This window comes from Dasypus novemcinctus, chromosome 14, assembly GCF_030445035.2.
Source record: "Dasypus novemcinctus isolate mDasNov1 chromosome 14, mDasNov1.1.hap2, whole genome shotgun sequence".
Taxonomy (NCBI): Eukaryota; Metazoa; Chordata; class Mammalia; order Cingulata; family Dasypodidae; genus Dasypus; species Dasypus novemcinctus.
The window spans coordinates 5876053-5895061 of NC_080686.1; positions in this window are offsets into that span (position 1 = coordinate 5876053).

Here is a 19009-nt window from a genome sequence, read left to right on the forward strand (position 1 = left end):
GGTCAAGGCCTTTTTCCAGCTGCATTGCTAGTTGGTGCTTGGTGGTAATCCCTCAGTGCCAGGGAGGCTCATCCTTGGGAGTCATGTACCACACTGGAGGGAATTTAAAGAGAATGTTTTTAGAAAAATAGTTCCTCATGCTGGGTGTAAGAAATGTATAAGGACCTGGTCATCCATATCTGTCAAGATCTGATGCCTCCAAGCACCTAGACAGCACTAAAACTCCACCTGTCTTCTTGGCTTAGTCCATTTACTTCAGATGTAATGTTTGTCAGAGTGCACACATTCTGCCCTGGGCATTACAGGAAGAGCCATGTTGGAACTCCAGTGTACTTTGCTCCTTGAATAAATAAGAGTCTAATAAATTACATCTTATCAAAGTTGTCAATCTGACTTCTAAGAACCCAGCATCAATTCCTGGGTCTAACTAGTCTCCAAGGGAAGGCAGGAAGGCATATTTCAGGAACTTCCTACATCTACAGTCGAGCGTTCCAAGATTATTCACTCATGCAGCCAGTGGTGCCCTCTGAGGCACTGGCTTCATGTTTTCTGCCCTATTTATCCCCACTAACTCAAAGCACTGTCAAAGCTGAGGATGAGAATTGCAAATAGCTCACTCCTATTGGTACATTCACACATGACGTGAGAAAGTCTGCCTCAGGTATAATTACAAGAATGGAATATTTAATAACATCTCCAAGAATGTTTCTGCAAATGTCACATCATTGCCTAGCCTAAAGTAGCTAATGGAGACAATTTCAAAACCTGCTGGCTGGGTATCTTTTAAACGTGTAGATCTCTTAGGTGTTGACAAATTTCAAAGCTGGGGACCCGTTCACACCTGTTATTTCAAGCAGGGTTATTTTTCTTTATGTTTGGTTGCATCTGTCCACTTGGGGATGACTTCCCCATTTGCTGTCAGATGACAAAGTCATAATTAAAACAATGACAGTTTGGCTCATGTGACTTGCACCTTTATGGTAGGAAACTCTTGAAAGGCACCTTGGCATAGACTTAATTGACAAATCCATACATGATGGCATTGTCATAGATTCACACTGTGACTTACTTGAAGCTGAACTGTCAGCATTATTTGGCTTGGGATAGAAGAAATTGTCAGAAAATCATATGCAATGAGTAGTATGGGAAGTTCACCTCTATTCCTGAACACTCAGGGAGGATATTGAAGCAGAGAAAAGATATTCAGGGACTAGGTACTGGGGACCAAGGAGTTTGAACGCTATTCTGAAGACTGTAGGAAACCATTACCATGGTGAATTATGGGAGAGAGATGCCTGTAACTCCCCTACCTTGGTTGGTGATGCCTCCATAAGACTTCTGATCACTGCCCTGCTCAACTGGATACATTCTTCTTATCCTGTGCTATAGGAGTAAGATAATTATAACATGGGCTCTGGGAACTTTCTCAAATCCCCTTGCTTTGCTGATTCTAAGTTTTCTGCCATTGACCTTCATCTTGTTTCTTTGTTAACTTCTTCTTGTTTCCAAGAGTCAGTGGTTCTTGATCTTGGGTGTGAGCCTGGAGTAATCATCTTGCCTTACTGGCTCTTGAGGAACCACTCAACCTGAGTTCACAGAGGTCCTCTTGGAAACTTAGCTCTACTGTCCATTCCATGTTTTATCTGACTCCTACATACTGGATTTCCCTGTCCTCTGAATATGCCTCAGTTCCTCCTAAGAAGACCAGCGTACATAATTCCTAAGCTTCAGGCTCCAAATCAAGTCCCTCTGTTAATGAAGTAGAAGCTCATTACTGAGCAGCTGATCACAAGATGCCAAGATTCTGTGTTAGAGCAGAGGAAATAGGAGGATAGTTTGGGGGTAGAAGGGAACAAGCAGGTCCCTCACAGGCTGGAAAAGACCTTATGGACTGATCTTGTTGTGATGCCTCTCTGTATGCTGTTACCAGATTCTCCCCTACAGCTCCATGAAGAGCCCAGGGTTCATTCTCCTATCAGGGCAGAACATGACAAGCTCTGAGCAGAAAACAAGACAGCCACTTTGCACTTGTCATTTGGGTAATCATGGCTTTGTGGAGAAATGTGGATGGGGATAAGAATGTTCTTGGCAAAGATCACCATTCTACCCAAACTAGATTATGGCAGTGGTATTAAGTGAGGACATCTTGCTTCTTCTCCCTTCATCAGCCTTCTCCTTTTAGTGGACTGTGTTACTTGGTGATGGTTGTTTAATGATGCATAAAATTAATTTAATATCTTGAAGATCTGACACATTAAGGTATCTTGACCTATCTATATTAATCATTGATTTAAAACACTTTTCTCTACTTCAGCTGTAGACCATAAAGGGTTCAACTAGATAGTCAATGACCCTGAGTAACCAGATGCAGGTGATGGAATTTGTCCTGCTCTGTTTCTCAGAAATTCCACAGATTCGGGTTCTCTTCTTAAAACTCTTCCTCTCCCTCTACACCATGGTTCTCTGTGGCAACTCCTTCATCATGGATGCCTTTGCCTTCTGTCCCAGTCTCACACCCCTGTCCACTTTTTTTCTCATGAATTTGTCTCTGCTGATGTTGTGTATGCATGCAATATTGTGACCAAGCTGCTCAAGATCATGATCATGGAGAAAAAATACACATCTCCTATGGTGTTCTATGATCCAGATGTTCTTCCTGACAGCAGAAAGGTGATGCTTTTCACTGCAATGGCCTATGACCTCTGTATGGCAATTTGTCACTTCCTGAAATTTGATGCCATGAGCCCTCAGGTATAGGTGGTGTTTCTTGGAACTGTGTGGAGCATAAGCATACTTGGCATTGGAGTCAACACCTGCCTGATGTTTCAGTTGACCTTCTGTGGGCTCAATGTGATAGATAAGTTCTTCTGTAAGATCCCCCTGTCCTGTGGCTATCCAGTTTCTCCACATATGTGAATGATGTCATGACTATAGTGAATGGCATCTTCTATGCCATATTGAATATAATGTTCACCATTTTGTCCTAAGGCTTCATCATTGCAAACATCCTGAAGATTTGTGCATCTGAGTAGAAGCTGTGAGCCTTCTCCAACTGTTCCTCCCATCTAACTGTCATCACTGTGTACTTCACAATGGTTATCTATGCTTACCTAAACCCTGGCCACAGCAACTCCCCAGAGATAGCCAAGGTCATGGCTGTCCTTTGTTCCACAGTGATCCCCATCTTGAATCTTCTCATCTATACCCTAAGGAACAAGGCTGTCAAGACAATTTTTTCAAAAATGTTTACAGTTCTGCAGAGAATTTGTAATTAAGTGTTTTAGAGATAAGGGCTGACTCAGGGAATGTTTAAATTCCTGGTAATCACAACCTATATCATATTCATTGGGTTCCATTTTATATTGGAAAGCAAAAACTAAATCCATTGAAACTCAGTATCTCTAAAATAGATACATGCTATCTATACATTCTTGAAATTAGACCAGCACCAAAAAATCCTATTCCCTGTTTAACAGACTTAGAGGTTAAATACATAGATATTTGCATTAACACAAGCTATAATACATGCACTTTTTGATGATTCAAATTAAAAAGAACAATGTGGAACATTCATTATCCAACTGTAGTAGTAGTCTTGAGGTTCATGGGACAATAGCAAAGTTATACTCACACATGCATTGTGCTATTCATTAATCTTCTTAGCAGTTTGTGAACTCTTCGAAAGAATTCTTGGGCCTTTTGCAAACACAGGTCAATCCCAGGGCAGTGAGTGAGGCTTGAGTGGAACAGAACTGCTGAGGAAGATGTGGTCTTTGTGGACAATCAGGGAAATATTATGAAAAGGGCTGTAGTCATTCAGGGAGGTAGAGACTGAATGTGTTTGAGAGTTTCAGGTAAAGGAAGTAGCTTGTTCCCTGAGGAAAGCTACACCATGGTGCTGTGTCATGAAACTTGTGGTTCTGGAAGTGACTGGAGACTCAATCATTCCTGCTGGGAGATGATTTAGTCACAATGCTATGCTAAAGAGTTCAACATCTGTAGATCTGGAAGCCCTTTTCTGGGATTCTTCCTGCAAAGAATATACTGGTTTGTGTGGCCACTACATGCTTGACAATCCAGAGGAGGCAAGGTGGACATAGCTGATAAAAGACAGGCCTTTACCTGCAAGGAGTCCAGAGTAAAAGTGTTTGTTTTCCCAAGATAATAATACGTGGATTAACCTAAGTAAAACATATTTTTTTCTGTTCTTGTTCTACAAGAAGCATTGCAAGGAGACTGCAAAATGTATTCAGTGAAGATTAAGAGATTTAACAAGAACTACATGGGAGATGAGATACATCCTTTGAACAGTTAAAACTGAGTTTTACCAATTCTTTAGAAAAAAAATAATTGTAAGTGAATGTCAAGTTCAGGTGCTAAATATTAATGTATATGTGCTTATATATTGTGCAGAGTATTTCTGGACTCATTTACTTTTAATGAGGCTCTCCTTACATTCACTGTTTTTTGTGTGATAATCTTCACACTTGGTCACTTTGTCCACCACCACCTCATTCAAATTTAAAGAACTTTTCAGATATAGTTAAATAAGTTTGGTTATCTGGAACAAGGAATCCAATCCTGATTTTATATTCATGGCTCCTTGGTTGTCAAGGAAAGTCAATCCTTAACAAATTCTTCCTTATGAAGATTTATATATGGACGAGAGGAAAAGAATTGTTGAGTGAAGCAAGAGCTAAGGGAGTTAGCAAGTTGTTTGAAGTGCATTTCAATATATGTGAGGGTTTTGTGGAGAGGTAGAGGATGGAGGGATGGGAGCATGTGTAGTGCTGCAAATGGCGGGTGGAAGAATGAATGTCAGTTGGAAGGGATGGTGGAAGCATTCACATAAAGGCTGAGAACTTGAGTTTACATGACCTCCCTAGAAAACAAAGCATTCTCTCTTGAAGAGAAAATGTATGTAGCATTATTTATCCTTATCGTGCTCAATCATTAACACATTTGAGCATGGAAACTATTTTCAAAACTATGTAAATATAATCAGCACAGAAGTCTGAGCTCATTTTTGGATGGCTTGAGTGATAAAACCAGTATAGAGCTACTTTGGGTTGCAGTCCGGAAGAACCAAATGCACAGCTCTCTTGTCTTTCTCTGAGGTGTACATATGTGGTCCTGGCTTCAAGTAAAATAGGAGTCCAGAGACAATAAATAGTACTTCTCCAGTGTGTGATAAACTTTCTACCCCATTTTTCTGTTAAAGGTTATGCTGAACATGCTCACAAACAACAGGCTCAACAATACACACACATGCAAACCTGAAGGAACACAACAACTCATACCATACACACCCCTTGTCAAGGATCTCCTAGCAGTGAGCAGAATTTAAAATGGAGAAAAGGGATGCGAAAGAGCTATCAGACAAGCCAAGGCATCTGGAGAGACCTGGGACCCAAACTTCTCTATGGCTTAAGCCTGTCCGAGCCATGTAATCACCCCTTCTGAATTCATAGGAAAGGCAGCACTTATGGATCATGTACCTCTTGCTGCACATGACACTGGCTGTTTACTTTGGTCTGTGTGATCACTCCGGATCCTTCAATAGTTTCCATGTTGATTCCTTCACCTAATATTTTTAATGCAAAAATTATACCAGAATTTAAAACCACAAAATAGCTTTTACAAAGTGAGTAATGCATCAAGAAGAGGGAAAGCAAGAGAAGAGCAACTGCTACCTTGACAGATGGGGACTCCAAGCCTGGTCCTGTATCCCCTCCCCATGCTTAATCATATACCTTCTTTCACTAGCACATGAACCAAGATCACAACAGGTGTCTGTACTTGTTCTCCCACCTGATAAAGGACCTAGAAAATTCAATCACACCAATAAACCAATTTGTCTAATGTTCTATCACCCCTGGGATTCTAGATCTCCAAAGAAAAGGAATAAAATTAACAACAACATTTTGACCTCAGGGATCAGAGGGATGTGCAGACTCCTCGGATAACCTTTCTTCTCTCTTCTTATTTACACCTGTTCTCCTAATCTGCCTGTAGCTTCTCTCAGTCTAACATTCCCATCAAGCATACCTAAATCATAGAAGCAAGGAATTACCCATAACCAGCAGTGCTATGTGTGCAACACTTAATGTTCACAAACTGCATGTTCAGATATCATTCTTGCTCAAAAGACACATATTAGTTCTTAATTTCCTTCAAGAAATATTGAACATTGTGAAATTTCTGTGGGAAACACAAGGAACCTTGTGATCAGATCAATATCTTCTATTTCTCTGTTATCAACACTCTAAATATGACTAAATCAAATACGATTAAAATATTTTCTGCCAAAGTAAAGGTCACCAAAAAAAGAATAAATAGAAAAGGAAAACAATAAATAGAAATGGTTCTAAGGAAGAAATATTTGCCACAATTGTGGGAAAAAAAAGAAAATAATGTGTTTGCTGAGGGTTGTTTATTGTCACCATGGAAACCAAGCACAACGTTTCAGAGAGGAGGAATGTAAGTTTGGGAGGGGTGTTGAGCAGGCATTTGCACCTAAGCAGCCTCCAAGCTGTACTTTATTACTACTCCTGCAGCTATCTTCACCACATCCTGAGAACACTGGGAGTGGGAAGGGGTGTGATCCTAGCCATGTCACTGTCCTTGAGAGCCAGGAAAGTCATAAATACCATGAATATCTAGTGGAATGGAATATCTAAGGGAATGGAAAATAGGAGGACACTGGGAAGGCAATGCCTTCAGAGGAAGTCAGGCAGAGGAGTCAGGTGCTATTGGATGATAAATAGGACTTCACAGATGCTGCTTTATAACACACTCAGAGCCTTAGCTGTGATTGGTGAGAAGGATGTGGTTGGGGATAAAAGACCTGGGCACAGGCACTTATATCAACACACATAGAGGAACTTCCTTTTCACCTCCTCCTTCTGCAGGTGTCTTTTTCCATATGCCTTCATTGCTAACCCTGTTGACAAGGGCATGCTAATTACCTCTCTCTATCTGTTCTTAGGCATGTAATCAAGCCTCAAACTCCCCATTCTCAACAAATTTTCCTAGCCTTGAGTCCCTTGGGATCCAGATACAAACAATATTCACAGGTTCACAGCAGTGACAGGAAGAAACACATCACCATAATGAATAACGTGGTGTGCTCAATGAATATAATATATATTATTGACATCCCAGATAGCCCTGGAAACTCTGGCCAACAAGGGAAAAAGAAAAGATGATGTGTGATATAGTATTAAGCATCAGAATCTGTGTGTGGAACACCAGAGCAGTAAGAGAAAGTCTCAGACAGGGCAGAAGCCCTATATTTCTCAGACTAACTTTCTAATATTTAAAAAGAGAGAAGTCATCCAAAGTCCTCTGACAATGGAGATATCAGGTGGGCAGAGACTGGATGAAAACTTGAGGAAGCTCAAACCTGAGATTTAGTTACTGCATGTGGAAAAAGTCAAAGAGAGGAAAACATGGGTAAACACTTGGTACTAAATTATATACCCTAATAATCATCATCAGAAGTTGTACATATGTTAGAGATAAGAGAGAGAAAGGCATGCTCAACACACAGTCTCAATTAATGAATTTTATTCTTTAGCATAGCAGATGAATAAATAGGTGATTCCACACTAATGGTATATTCATGGTGGTATTAAAACAAACAAAATAAAATAAATTAAAATTAAATAGTTTACTATGGCTAATAGGTTTAAAATAGAGTCAGGAGGTTATTGAGCGGTTACTCTTAGGCAGGTTTCAGCCAGTTATCACAAGCCGCCAAAGTATACCCTCCTCAATTAATGATGATAACAAAGTCCAAAAAACATTTGGAAACCATAAACAAACCACAAGATAAAATACTTAGTAAACTATTAACCTGGAGGACATATGGAATACCCCAAATGTCTACCAACCACAAACAACTTTCTAATCTTTCCTTAAAAAATCTTGCCTCTTTTGAGTAGTTCAGTGGTTGAGTACCTGTTTCCCATGCAGGAGGCCTGGGTTCAATCCCCGGTATCAACCAAAACAACAAACACACACACAAACACACACACACACAAATCCTAGCCTGGAAATGCCAGGATGGGACAAAATATGGGTTATGGGTTGCTACCTGCATCTGTGGTAATGAAATTACAATTCTATGACCCAAAACAAATGTCTTTGTTGTCTTGCATTTTCATTCATTATTTTTCATCCTATTTAGCCTAACCAGACACACTAGAGAGCAATGTTCATATGCTCATATTTGTGCTCCTTATGCTCTGTGGATCCCACTGATATGAGTAAGGAAGACTTTCACTTGTGCAGGCAACTGTGGGAAGTAAACACTGAGGGCAGGAGATTTTCTTTCAGTACATAAGTCTCCAAATTTCCTAGGTACAGTTCATTACTGTACTGATTATGCCTTTAAGTGGCTTCTATCTCCATTTGTCTTGGAATGCTAACAGATCCAGCTACCCTGAAACATCATCCTTTTCCATAGTTACTTCCACAAAACGTTAAATTAGGAAAATCCCCATAAAAATTTTGTTCATTATTTATGAAAAATATTGAATTATGGAAATATGAAATAATTGTACACTTAAATCTTTATCTCCACAACATTGACTATATAGCTTTAACATCTGAATGAAATTGTTTTACTGCATCCATCAATCTATCTCATTTGTCCATTGCAAAGAAAGATGCAGACATTAATAAATATTAGTATAATAATTCAGAATGAATATTATTGGAGCTCTGTATTATCAGTTTATTCAATTGATTTAAAATGCTCATTTGTGAAATGTATATATTTTAAGTGAAGCCTTTTAACAAACATATACACATAATGTAACCCATTATCCTTCACTCCACACAGGTTAGAGACCATTATCCTTCACTCCACACAGCTCCCTCATGCCCCTTCCCAGTGAATCACCAACTCTACCCTTACAAGGACAGCCACTGTTCTGAATTTTTTCTACCATGAAAAATATTTGTCAGTTCTATCACTTAATATTAATGAATTCATAGGGTCTCATTTAGGTCTACTTTCCCTCAGGAACAAGGAGTATTACATATAAATAATTCATTGCTTTTATTACTTAGTTGTATTTAATTGTAGAAATCACCACAGATTATTTATCTATTCTCCTATTGATGGAAATCTAGGTTTTTCCAGTTTGGGCCATTTATCATATTCTATGAACACAGTTGTACATATATTTTTATATGAGTATCATAACATTTTGCGGAAATACTTCCCATCATTGATTTTGGGTCAAAGGACAGGAAGAGGAAACATGTCATGTTCATACCTAAAGTAATGGGAAAGTCTCCGAGTCAGTGATTTGTGCCCCTGACTAAGGCCTAGGTGGAACCAGATGATTATTACCTAATCTTCTGTGAGTTATGACCCAGAAACATCCCATTATTTCAGCATTTAGTTGTGGAGGTGCCCATGATTCCTAAGTATAATCTGTGGCTAAAAGTGTTCAAGATCAGATCAAGTACAGGGCAGCTCCTGTGATGTGGGTATGAATGAAGGCTGGGTTGAAATCAAAAGGGTGAAGGAAGGAAGGGACAATAGTACAGGCCAGAGTTCCAGGATATAAAAGGGGCTTAATGGAGGTGCATGGAGTACAGAGAAGTGCTAAGGGTCAGTAGAAATAAAACTGTAGATGGAGGAGAAGATAAAACAATGACCTTGAAAACAAGTTGAGTTTCAAAGGTTTCTATGTGTTCCTTTCATACTGGATCTGGAAGTTATTTGAGACAGGGAAGCACCCAAACAGTGCTGGGAACTCAAATGGGCTTTAGATATCTGCTTGGTATTAAGGATGGCCTGAAGACAGAGATATGGTGTGAGGAAAATGTTGCAGTGCTTCCATAGTGTTCCGTGGAGGCTGGGCTCAGGAATCACACATCTGCACTTTTCATAACTGTAGAATATATTTTCTGTGTTAAATTGAATTGAAAACACTCTGAGGAAGTTCAATACCTGCCAAGACAGAAAATAGCAGAGGCTGCTGACTCTTTCCCATGAAATAGTTTCTTGAAATAAACTGCAAAGAAATACATGTTATCCAGGAACCCAGAGACCCACATTCATGACAAATCTCTTGTAGGAGGGAAAGATATTTTTCCCTGAGGATTGCATGTTCATGTGTTTATATGTGTGTATTTATTTTTATTTCTTTTATGTTCTTTTTTCTTTTTTCCTGTCTTTTTTTTAAAAATACATAGATCACACAAAATGTTACATTAAAAAATATAAGAGGTTCCCATAAACCCCACTCTGCACACCCCCCATTCCTCCCACATAGACAACTTCTTTCATTAGTGTGGTACATTCATTGCATTTGATGAGTACATTTTGGAACATTGCTACACAGCATGGATTATAGTTTATGTTGTAGTTTACACCCTCTCCCAGTCCATTCAGTATATTTTTAGATGTTTTGTGTCATGGGATAGTAGCAGCCTAGAATACAGAGTGACTAAGTCAGCTGTGAGAGGATAGGATAAGGTAAGGTGTTCGCATTTATTTGATGGGATCGCCTCAGGCATTGTTTTGTTAAGAATACCACCTACCTTTAGTCTCAACATTTCAAGTATCAGTGGCTATGACCCAGGACTCTGATGTCCAGGAAGGTAAAGGCAGAGCAGCAGAAAATCTCTGTGTGTGACTAATTTTTTAAAAACTGATAGAGATTGATGTGCCCAGGTGATCATGCCCCACACTCTCTTCTCAAAGTCTCTTGGACCAGTACATTCCACTGTAATCACAAAGCTTCCAATTCCTGGTACATGAGAGTGAAATCTTCTCATGAAGAGTTTCTTGGATCCTAAGGTTCTACACATCAGCAACTACAGATGTTGTGCTGCACATCCTCTGTCAAAAGGCTATGTCTTCTGTGCTTGGAGCAGTATCTTGCATAGAATACATCTATGTAAGTGATAATTCTGGGATCAAGAATGAGCAGAAGTGGGAAACGGATGTGGCTCAAGCAGCTGGACTCCTATCTACCATATGGAGGGTCCAGGGTTTGATGCCCAGGACCTCCTGGTGAAGGCAAGCTGGCCCATGTGGCAAGGTGACCCCCACAGAGTGCAGGCCCCCACAGGAGTGCTTCCCTGCACAGGAGTATCACCCTGTGTGGGAATGCCACCCAGCACAGGAGGCCAGTCGATGCAGAGAGCTGGTGCAGCAAGATGACACAATAAGAGACACAGAGGAGAGACAATGAGAAGACATAGCAGAACAGGGAGCTGAAGGAGAGCAAGAGAAAGATTGCCTCTCTGCCACTCCAGAAGGTCCCAGGGTCAGTTCCTAGAGTTGCCTAATGAGAGCACAAGCAAATACGGAAAGAACATACAGCAAATGGACACAGAGAGCAGACAATGAGGTGGGGGGTGGGGAGAAAAAAATAAATTAAATAAATCTTAAAAAAAAGAAGAATGATCAGAAGGGCCTGATATGAGGCAGCTGAGCAGCACAACAACCTTAAAGGGAATCAATGAGTGGACAGCATATGTCATGGGAAGCAGGCAACTTAGAATATATGGATCAAAATTGTAAAATAATTACAGTGATGATTTCCCTTAGCAAACATTAGAAAATATAAACCATGTAAAAAATGAAATAAGTAATTAAAAAGAATAATGTCAAATATTAGTTAGGAAAATGTGTTATTATTTAATATTGTATTATTATAGTGCATTAAGGACAATAATAAATTATTACTTCTATATTTTGTTCTCTGTAAATTTTCTTATATATATGTATATGTACTTTCTTTCTGTGTTTGCATCTACAGGTATCTTTAGCTCTATATTTTTACTCCTATCAGATGAAAAATAAATGGAAGTTGTGGAAGAAAAATGAAAATTTGTAAATTGAGCCTCTTTTCATTTTGCTTTCTGTATATGTGAAATGTTACAGATACAAATCAATATCACTAAACACAGCAACAGAAATTTTATTTCATTCTGCATGATTTTCACTATGTTAAATGGTGAAATAGTCATCTGAGTAAAGAATAAATATGTTTGTATTGTAAGTATATAATATTTGTTTTGAGAAACAGCAATATTCTGCCAATATAATCCATCTCCAAATTTTTTCCCAAGAATTATGCACTTACAACTCATTAATTGGTTCTATCATGTGCATATCTCCATACTTCAAATTGACACATGTGCTTTTCTATCTTTCCTTGGTCCCAACCCCCTCCATAAATGTTCAAACTGCTCATCTGCCCACATTTTCCTAACATGACAATTTGGTATAAGTTGCATTTTTTAGTTGCAATAAATGTTGGCATATTGTATTTTTTAAATTCTCTTTATATTTTGAAAGGTACTGCTCAAATTTGTGGTGATCCTTGGTTACCTTCTCATACAGATGAATGGTAATGCAAAGGTGAATGAAAGATTTGTATATATAAAATCTTCATTGGGAGACTTCTGGGAAGATAGTGTGGAAGTAGACTGGCAGGGCTCAACTCTCACAAAAACAACAGAGAAAGGGTGATAAAGCTGTCTGAAGGACCTGCTTGGGAATCAACAGACCAGAACAGTGCTATGCAATCACCAGGAGAGTGAGGGACAGAGAGACAAAGAACCTGAACTGACAACTGTGAGTTATTAAACCCCCATGGCAGCAGGGAATGATACCAAGGTCCCACTCTCATGATGTGTAACCTGGATATAACCTGTGGCTCATTGCAACTGAAAGAGAGGGGAACAGACACTTCCTCCCTGGAAAGGGGGCGTGGGGGGGATGCAGGGGAGAGAAGAGTGGTTTCTCTGGAGTGAATGTGGCCAATACAGCCCACTTTGAATCTCGGCTCTGGCTAGACCAGAAGCATGGGTTAACCAGGGTTGAAAAAGACACCTCTGTGGAAAGGTTCTCAGATAAGTGACACCTGCTGACCAGCTGGAAATTGCAAGGGGAAAAACTCCTTTATGCTTAGATCTCTCTTATACTGGAACCCTGGGAGAAAATCTGTGCCCCTTTAGTGACTCACTGTCCTGATTCTGATAATGTAAGTTGTGCAATTTTAAGGACTCAGAATAAAGTTAAAACAAAAATCAAAGAAAGCTGTGAAAAATACCACTAAGCAAGATAGAGAAATTAACTATCAGAGGGAATTCACCAACATGTTCAGAGGTCTAGACATCAGCAGAAAAATACTAAGAAACTGGAAGATACAGCCCAGCCAAAGTAACAATCCAAATATCCTAACAAGAAACAGGATTTAGGACAACTAATCAATGATGTTCACACAAATCTCCTAAATCAATGAAAAGTGGCAGTCATTGCTCAAATGCTATAAGGAAATGATTAAACTTCTGATAACTCATGCAAAAGATTGCAGATGAGCCATAAAATAGACAATGATCATGGGAGAAAAAGATTGGGAAAGTTTCTATTGAAAAACAGGACATTCTGGAACATCATTTATACCAGAGCATATAGAAATCCAAGAAGCAAACCCAAGCAAGATGCATGATCTGAAAATTCCCAGGAAGATGTTAACATGAGGATGGTGTCTAAGCTAAGTCCAAGACTCAATAAGGATTGAAATATAGCCCCAAGAAAGCCAGTCTGTTAGATGGGAAGAGGAGTTGTTACTTATTTTATTTTATTTTATTTTTTCTGAGAAGGAAATTGATTTATTTTGACTGGCTGGACTTGGTGGACTCCTGTCCTAATAAAAACCAAGCCCTACTTCTTTTATTTTGCTTTGCTTTTTTGTTTTACTAATTTCATTTCCTACATATGTTCAAGAAAATTTCAGCAAAAAAAAAAAAAAAAAACAATGCAAGTTAATTTAAGAGAGGACAAAGGCTATGGCCACCCCTCTTCATTTTTTCAACTTATCTTTGCCTTGACACAGAGCAAGGTCTTCCTCTCAAGATATCCCAGTACATCCACAGGGTAAGTGATAACACTGGACTGGGAATGAACACAGGCAGAGATTTGAGGCAGCTGAGAAGCACAACAACATTAAAGTGAATCACTGAGTGGACATCATATGTCAAGGGAAGCAGATGTCTTAGAATGGATGGATCAAATTTACAAAATAACATTATAAAATGACAATTATGCCTTAACTAACATTAAAAAATATTAACAAAGTGAAAATGAAACACATAACTGAAAAGAACAGTGTTGGAATATAAGGTAATAAAATATATTACTGTTTACTTTTGTTCTTTTTACTTATTAAAAAGCACCAAGTTTAATAATGAATTAATTTTTGCATTCTTTGAATTTTTCTGTCTGTATGAATATTTGCTTTGTGTATGTGTTAAAACCTATGTCTCTAACTCTATGCTTCTACTCCCATCATATAAAAAATGAACAGTACTTCTGAAAGAAAAATGAGAAAATTTTAAGTATTGTGGCACTTTCCTTTCTGTATAAATCAAATCAGTATCATAAGTCAAACAACCCACTCTATTATTTCATTCAGTGTGCTCTTCATTTTTGTAAAATTGCAAGCAAGTTATCCATGCAAAGAGAAAAATATTTTTACAATATTTGTTTTTAGAAACAGCAATATATTTTCTATATTCTACAGCTCCCTGTTTTTACTTCCTGGTATTTATATGCTTCCAAATTCATTGGCTGGTTCTATTGTGTACATATATCCATATTTATAAATGACACACATGCTTTGTCTGTGTTTTATTAGTCCCAAACCCCTCCATACATGTATACATTTTTCCTCTGCCCACATATTCCTAGTATAATTATTTTGTTTGAGTGACATTTTTGAGTTGCAGTAAATGTTGAAATATTGTTGTATCTTTGAGCTAGTCTCTATGTTTACAGAGATATTGCTCAGATTTATGGTGATCCTTACTTACCTTCTCTTACTGAAGAGTAGTAATACAGAGATCCACAGGAGAGTTGTATATATAACCTGTCAGTTTATGAAATTCACTCTTATGTACTCTGTTTGGGTGATGTTACAGAGTATGCCCTGATATCAGTAAAACTAGGTCATAGGTCACCAAGCAAAATCCAAGGCATTTCATAGTATGGGTCTCTTGAAATCCCTACTGCCATCAAACTCACTCTTTAAGAACCATCAATTTTAGGCTTTTCTTTTTATAAAGTTAATTCTTCATGTATAACCTATTACCAAAACAGTGCTCAAATCAGAGAGATTCTGCTTAAAAAGATATAAGAATTTATATCTTCGAAGAAGAACTTAAGTATAATTTCAGGGGCCAAGAAAGATAGTAAGAGACATCAGCAAGGCGATGGAATAGGCAGCTCCCTTCCTTCTGCATATATACATATAAATAAATGTGTATATGTATGTACATGTATATATATGTAGAAAATATAAGAAACAACTTTTTAAGAACTCTGCATATCTGTCAAAAGTTTACAGCTACCAAGGGGATAATGAATCAAGAATAAGACCAAATGAAAATGGTAGGAAAACTCTGAAGCACTTTTGCAAACTCTTGCTCTTTCCCTCCCTGAATCTGTGGAAATTTTGAAAAAAGGAAAGGCCATTTTCCCAGTATGGGACCCTATATCCTGGGTGTATTAGCCAGTCAAAGGGGTGCTGATGCAAAATATGAGAAATCTGTTGGCTTTATAAAGAGAATTTATTTGAGGTAGACGCTTACAGTTAACAGGCCATAAAGCATAAGTTACTTCCCTCATCAAAGTCTATTGCCATGTGTTGGGGCAAGGTGGCTGCCAATATCTGCAAGGGTTCAGGCCTCCCCATTTCCTCTCTTCCCTGGAGCTTGCCTCTCTTTCTTCACAACCTAGTTCTTCTGTGTGCTTACTTCCCGGGGCTCCAGCCCAGGACTCCAACTAACTTTTCTTCCATGTTGTCTTCTCTGTAAGTCCCCACCCACCAGGGGGCCAAGGATGTAATGTCCTATTGATGTGGCCCAATCAAAGAATTATTATTTAATCAAGTAAACCTCTGACTTTAATATAATCTAATATTCCCAGAGGAAAACACCAGTTCACAAACATAATCCAGTATTTCATTTTGGAATTTATCAGTAATAACAAACTGGTAAATTGGCTTTGGAGGTAGCTGAGCACATTTGATTTACAAAATAGCATATGCTTACTTTCAGATGCTTGTTTCTCTGTTTCAAGTACCAAAGAACTCACACAGGTTTGAGAATTGGTAGGCATTGCTAAAAAATGCTATAATAAAATGACCAAATTGGTGTTAACTGTTGCAAAAGTTTTCAGTTGATGTATTGTACCAGTTTGACATAGTTATGAATTCCAAGAATAGATACTGGATTATGTTTGTAATCTGGTCTGTACCTGGGCATGATCAAGTTATGATTAGGGCTTTGATCTGATCATGCCATTAGGGCATTGAGTCCCCATGCCTTGGTGGATGAGGCTCACAGATAAAAGGCATGACAAAGGATAGATCTGAGGACTTTCAATGTTGGAGTTATGATGTTGGAGTTTGATGCTAAAGTCTTAAACTAGAGCCCCAGGGAGAGAGACAGAGTCACAGAGTGTTCACCTGATAGTCTACAGCTGGCCTTGGGAGAGAGGCAAATCCTTAGAGAGCCTACTACTGTACAGCTGACCTCATGGGAAAACAGAGGAGCTGAGCCCAAAGGAACCCAGGAAACCTGAACCTTTGCAGATTCCAGCAGCCATCTTGCTCCAACATACGTGAAAATAGACTGTGGTGAAGGAAGTAACTTATGCTTTATGGCCTGGTATCTGTAAGCTCCTACCCCAAATAAATACCCTTTATAAAAACCAACCAATTTCTGGTATTTTGCATCACACCCTTTTGGATGACTAATACCAATACAAAATAGAGACCTATGGCTCTGAGAGGAAAAGATGGGGAGAGTTTCTTTTGGAAATTAGGACATTCTGGAACACCCATATAGATGAGAGTATGTAGAAAGCCATGAAGCAAACTCAGGCAAGATGCAGACTCTAAAGGTTGATCTGCAGGGTCAGTCCAAGTTTGAATAAACACTGAAGAATAGCTATAGCAAAGAGTCATCTGCAAGACTGAGAGGGGTTTTTTTGTTTGTTATCTTGTTTTTGTTTTGTTCCCTACAGGTGTTCAAGAATGTATCTGCCAAAATATTATCTGTATACAAGTAAATTGAACAGACATGAGTGACCACAGACTTTGAGGAATACCTTTTTTTTCAAAGAAGGAGTCTTAAGAAATAATTAAACGGACTAGTACAGAAGAAGAATAGGGTAGATAGTAAACTTGAATAAGTAATAGCCAAAAACTTCCCAAATTCTATGAATGATATGTATATCCACATGTAATGAGCTGAAAACACCTAGAGGACAAATCCAAGTGATCCAGAGAGAGATTATAGAAATAGAAATAGAAACAGACAAATAGAATCTCCAAAGCAGTGAGAGAAATGACTCATCAAATACAAAGGTTCTTCATTAAGATTAAATAGTATTCTGATTAGAAATCATAGAGGCCAAAAGGAAGGGGACAACATATTTAAAGCAACGAAAGAAGAAAAAAATATCAAGAAAGAATTCCATATTTTGTATAACTATCTTTAAAAAAATGAGGAAATTGAGACATTCAAAACTGAACAAAATTGAGGGAGATCATTACCTTAGAGCTGCCCAAAAGAAATACAGACATAAGCCTTTCAGTAAGAAATGAAAGTATATTAAACAATATCTCAAAACTATGAACACATAAAAATCTCTCCCAAAAGTAGACACATTACTAAATATAAATATTATACTTTTAATAAATTATTCTACATTTTATTTCATAAATATGCATAAACTCCAAATGCATAAATATAAGACTCTGGATTGGACACACAATTAATAAAGATGAAAGGTGATTTAATCAGAAAAAAAAAAGGAAGGTGAATAATATGGGGGCATAAATTTCATTGGTTATTGAAGTTAATTTAGTATCAATTCAAAATAGATTGTAGTAAATTTTGAATATTGGATGTAGTGGCCATAAATCTAAACAAAAATATCTAAAAATATTCTAATTTCATTTAGTTCATTGAGCATATTCAAGAAAACTGATTAAAATATCTGACTAGTCAGGAAGCAGACTTGGCCCAATGGATAGGGCATCCACCTAACACATGGGAGGTCCGCGGTTCAAACCTAGGGCCTCCTTGACCCGTGTGGAGCTGGCCCATGTGCAGTGCTGATGCATGCAAGGAGTGCCCTGCCATGCAGGGGTGTCCCTCACATAGGGGAGCCCCACGCACAAGGAGTGCACCCCATAAGGAGAGCCGCCCAGCATGAAAGAAAGTGCAGCCCCCCAAGAATGGTGCTGCATACACGGAGAGCTGACACAAGGTGACGCCACAAAAAAAAGAAACACAGATTCCCGATGCTGCTGATAAGGATAGAAGTGGTCACAGAAGAACACACAGCAAATGGACACAGAGAGCAGACAACTGGGGGGAGAGGGGAAAGGGAAGAGAACTAAATTTTAAAAAATAAAAGTAAAATACCTAACTAGTAATTCCAGTATAAGACCTTCATCATAGATGATTTATGGAAAATTATTTTTCATACTATCTCATTATCCCTGTGTTTTGTAATTTTTATGCTGTTGACTGGAATTCTGAGTATTATGATAGTATAAGTCTCGAAATCTAATTTGACCCCTCTGGCATTCCTATTTTCATTATAAGGTTTTATTTGAGGTCTGGTGACATTTTCAGATGACAGTGCTCCCAAACAGGGAACAGAAAGATAAAAGTTAAAAATATGCACTGCTCCTTAACAACTCCTCTGCTGCTTCACCGTAAATGGGGTAGAAACAATTCCATATGCAGAGACAAATATGAAGATATCAGAAGCAGCTGATCAAAAGCAGTAAGATCAGAACACTCACCCCATGGAGTTGCAGGAGGAGATCATAGCCCAGCCTACTACCAGCAAGCAGCACCATGAGCCCAGGGTGCAGTCCTTTCTGCTGAGTGACAAGCAACTGGGGGATGGGTAATCATAGCCACCACCCAGAAGGAGAAATGTACAGGACTT